Source organism: Sminthopsis crassicaudata, chromosome 1, assembly GCF_048593235.1.
Source record: "Sminthopsis crassicaudata isolate SCR6 chromosome 1, ASM4859323v1, whole genome shotgun sequence".
Taxonomy (NCBI): domain Eukaryota; kingdom Metazoa; phylum Chordata; class Mammalia; order Dasyuromorphia; family Dasyuridae; genus Sminthopsis; species Sminthopsis crassicaudata.
In genome coordinates, this window is record NC_133617.1 from 243,608,111 (window position 1) to 243,613,006 (window position 4,896).

At 34.8% G+C, this 4,896-nt stretch overlaps 1 pseudogene; it reads left to right on the top strand.

The window, feature by feature from the left end:
* The first annotated feature begins 2,100 nt into the window (after positions 1-2,100).
* LOC141549653 (centrosomal protein of 83 kDa-like) lies at positions 2,101-4,006 on the top strand (annotated as a pseudogene).
* The last annotated feature ends 890 nt before the right edge of the window (positions 4,007-4,896 follow it).

Genomic DNA, 4,896 nt, shown 5'->3' on the forward strand with positions numbered 1-4,896 from the left:
GAAAATTAGAGAGCGGATTTGTCCTGCTTGCTGAAATTTGGAGGTAGATGTACTCAAAAATTCTAAATTATATTCCTTCATTATAAAGACTTTAGCAAGAAAAAAGAAAGCCATCAAAAAGGGACATTCATTCAGCACAAGTAAAAGAAATAATCTATCTCATATTTAGAAAGCATTATCTAATTCAGCAATTCTCAACATTTTTGGACTCAGAATCCCTTTATACTCTTAATATTATTAAAAACCCTGGAATATTTTTTTATTTATGTGGATTATTTTATTTAACATTTATCATTTCATAAATTAAAACTGATGAATTTTTAAATATGCATATGTTCTTTATTGATTTAAAATGCTCATATACTTCATTACATGTTAAATCACACGCCTATATGAAAAATAATTATATTGATTATTTAAAACCTTAGTTTGCCTAAGAAGACAGATATGAAGGAAAATTGAGAAAAGGAAAAAATTGAAAACACCAAGTAGAAATCAGCTCACAAAGAATGTCTCCCCAAAATGGAGGAAAGGGTGCATTTGTTTTCTTGATAATCATATAGCACTGTCAGGATTGTTGGCCCTTCAATTTCAGCAGGAAGTGGAATTTGCACACTAGTAAAAGTGACCTCTCTGGAGATGAGGTTACCAGTGTGTTGCTTTTAAAACTCTTGAATACCCCTTGGATATCATTTCTCTTAAGGCAGAAATGGTGCTCCTGAGAAAAAGTAGAGTTCTGGCCTTCGCCATCTCTTACCAACCCTCATGGATCTCTTGATAAAAGTTTTGAGGGGAGAAATGTCACACAGAAAAAATATACCTTTAGAACTTTAGTGCAAAATGAATATGGAGGGGGCAGGATGGGAATGAAGAACATCAAAAGCTGGTAGTTTAAGGGAAATGACTCATTCATGGAATTGAAGGCCAGTCAAAAGAAAAAAGGAGAAATGGTAGACATACTACAAGGAGGAACGCATGAGCTTGGGCAGCATAGAGATTCCTATCAACTGAAGCAATGAGTAAATAGTACCTGAGGTGAGCCAAGCCATGAGCTGCATCAGAAATCCAAAATGGATTGGTGAGTGACTAAGAGAAGACAGCAGATGCCAGCTGAAAAAGTATTCAGGAAGTAAAAAAACAGGGCATGACAGAATCAAGGCTTTACAAGTTACAAGTTACAAAGAGCCTATGCTATTGAAAGCGTCTGTTTTTTAAAGCAAACTTATTTATTCAAGTAAATAACAAAAAAAAAAAAAGAAAAGAAAAAGAAAAAAGAAAGAAATAAGAAAAAGACATGGAATAGTTCTTAAATAAAGAGAGTATAAAAGCTTTGCCATTGGAAGTAAGGTAACATATAACCACAACAGAGGGAGTCCCAGATCTCATGAAAGGGGAAATTTCCCCAAATCTGTACTATAAAAATTTGGAGAAGGAGACATGATGGAGATTGTCTGCTTCTTTGACTTTGGCTTCTTCCCAGTCTCTTATCCTTTAAGCATCCTACAATGGGGTTAGCTTAGCATTATTACCTCTTTTCAAGCAGGAAGCCAGAAGAACCCTAAGTTATTACAAAGCCCAAAGATATTGTAGAGATCTGGGCACATATCTTTGAAAGAGGAACTAAATACCTGAATGACACTGGGGAGAAAGAGAATGAAAATGGAGGATCTAGCTACTGGGGTTTCTCTAGTCAATTCTTTATATTAAAGGGTATCACTAGAACCATCCTGGGACCATTTTCTCCCCATGTGGTGGGCAGTAGTAATATTCCTGTCTTCATATTTCCTATCTTTTTGACCAATTAAAAACCTCATCAGGGGTCTATCAACATGATTTGGAGTAGTAAGCCCCAGTCAGATCCCATGCTGGAGCTGCAGGCATATTGGTGGCAGGCAGTGATGTCTGCAGCCCACATGACTTCCTCCCCTGTCTAGTGTATGCACACATGTTAAAAGGCCGGGAGAGGAGCCATGGTATCATTTGGCCACCTGGGATTTTGCCAAAGAGAGAAAGTGGTGGTAAATATTTCTGGAAAGAATACTGAAGGTGATAGGCTTAGCCAAATTTTGGTTTTATATGTTTGTCAATTCATTAACTAAGATGGAAGCTTTTGCTAATATTTTTCTTCCTGGTGGAGAAACTGTGCTACTGCATACATATTCAGAATTTCAGAAAGTGTTAATTGATGAAAGAATTCTATGGGAACATCATAAAACTAATTACCAGTTTTTGAAAACTGAACACTCAAGGTTACAAGAGGAGTACAGGAAGTCACAAAATGAACTCAAGGAACTCTTAAAGGAAAAACAAACTCTTTAGGAAAAATTTCAACTGCTTCTTGGTAAAGTAAGAATGGAATTACTAAAGCAAACTAAAGAAGTAGAAAATTGGAATATGTAGGCTTTAACACCTCAAAATCTGGAATTGATAAAAACCCCAAAACAGCAAGAATTAGAAACTCCAATGAAAGAATGTTTTTGGAATCTAGATGAAGAGGTAGAAAATATAGAGCTGAATATAATAAATTTTGCTATGTATATACTTTTCTCAAATCAGAATTTGAACATAGGAAAGAGGAACATCTGCAAATTTTAGAAGTAGAACAATAAAATATGAATGTGAGATTGAAAGACTTGAAAAAGATAAAAAAGAGATATATGACCAACTCCTTGACTTTGATCCCACAAGAGAGAGCAAAGAATGGAGAAAATTGTTGGAGAAAAGATCCAATTATGTCAGAAACTGAAAGGCTTGAAGGCCAAAGGAAAAGAATTAGGAGCAGAGAAAGAAAACCATGTCATTCAGGCTGAAAATGTCCAAAGAATTCAGGGATGCCACCTGGCCGAAATGCAGACTACTATCAGGTCCCTGGAGGCAGAAAAACAGCCAAGCTTCAGTATGATCCAGTAGAAAAAGAACTGCAATCAACTAATGAGGAAAACACCCTTAGTAAACTGCACAAGGGTATAAGAGAAATCACTGAATTGACCAGTAAAGTTGAAGAATTTAAACATACAAATATTAGAAATAACAGATTTTAAACTGGAGATAGCAAGAACTAAAAGTGAACTAGAAAGGAACAAAATTCAAAATAAAGTGGATGAACTACAATCAAACAATGAAATCCTCAGATGAATTATTGAATGCCACAAAATATTTTTTATCAGAAAAGGATCGTAAAATACATACAGCCAAAGATGATTTGCTAAGGCAGTTGGGGTTAAGTGATTTGACTAGGAGCACACAGCTAGGAAGTGTTAAGTTTCTGGGGACAGATTTGAACTCAGATCACCCTGACTTTAGGGCTGGTGCTCTATCCACCACCATCTGCCTCTGAAAATGTTGATATTAAACCACAAATCAATCATTTACATATCCAAGTTACCTCTCTCACACATAGACTGCATTGGTGAATTCTAACCAGTTGCTGAGTGGAGAGGCTGAAACAGGAATACCAGAGTACACAGAGTCACTCAGAAAAAACTCAGGTAAAGGCTGAAATTTCCTTAGAATGGAAGCAGATAGAATGGTTGGAAAAGAAGCATAATCTCCAAGAATGCATCAAAGAAAAAGAAGAGAAATATAACCAGGCCAAAGAGAAACTGCAGTGAGCTGCACTTGCTCATAAAAAGAGAAAATCATTTTATGAAAACAAATGGAAGGAACTACAAGTAAAAGTAGAACTTCTGGAAGCAAAAAATGAAGAATTAGAAATAGAAAAATCAGGTTTTAAATAGACAAAATGTGCCATATGAAGAATAAACTAAGTTCCAAAAAACGATTGAAGGATATGCAGAGAAGACATAATGACTTTTGAACTTTAATCTGGATTTCCAGCATGCCCCCACAATGTCATTCAATTCTGCTAATTTCTTCTAGCCAAGAAACATCTTTCCCCCCTTACCTTCTGGAAGAGAAACATCAAAGATAACTCCTCCTTTGGAAAAGACTGGAAGAACTGGAAACCACTCAGCCTCCGGAGGAGCTCAGGCCTCCTGGAGAATGAGGCTGCAGCACTAGTCCGCCTAATCAATGACTCAATAAAGATGGAAACTGACACATTTGTGGAATTTTAGAGGCTTGATTCCCTCTTGCCAAAAGAACATTTTGTCTATAATTGGAAAAAGTACCAACTATGTGCTTTATTGCTTAAGTATATACTAAAAACTTTATTAGTTTTGCTTTATTAAAGATGCTTTATTAAAAGAATTGTTTTCAGAAATTTGTTAGAATATTACTTGTAACCCTTTAAGAAGTATAAACACATTTTAAAAGGAACTGTGATATGCAAATTAAAGTTTAAAATCATTTTCTTAATTTTACTCTTGATTGAGTGAGCTCTGGCATTCTATCTGAAACCTGATTCCATATTGCATTCTGACTTGGAGAAAGTCATAAATCAAAGACCTGATAAAAATATCTTGATTTTGATTACAACTAAACATTTTTTTCTTAAAAGGCATTTCTGTTATGTGCATTATGAATGTCTGTTTTTATCAAAATCACATATTTTAAAAGCTTAGTAAATATTTTTGTCACAAAAAAACCTCATCAGATTATTGAACATCCTTTTCCCCATAGATATACTCCAGAAAAGATGATTCTACCTCTTCTTCCCACTACTACTTGAGACAAAGTTACTTTTCTGTTTGGAATAATGGTTAAGATGTTTTCTGTTGTTTTAGTACTCATTTCTCTTCTCATTAAAGGCTTTACTGGGAATGAAAGAAAAAAAAACATCGAAAAAGAACTGTTTCGGGGGAGCATCCACGAGAAGAGATGCATTGTTTTACATTTTTTCATCTCTCTAACTTAATGGAAATGAGTAAAATTATAATATTTGATTCTTCACTCAACATATTCATATATGTCAATAGTGACATATATAGTTAGTAT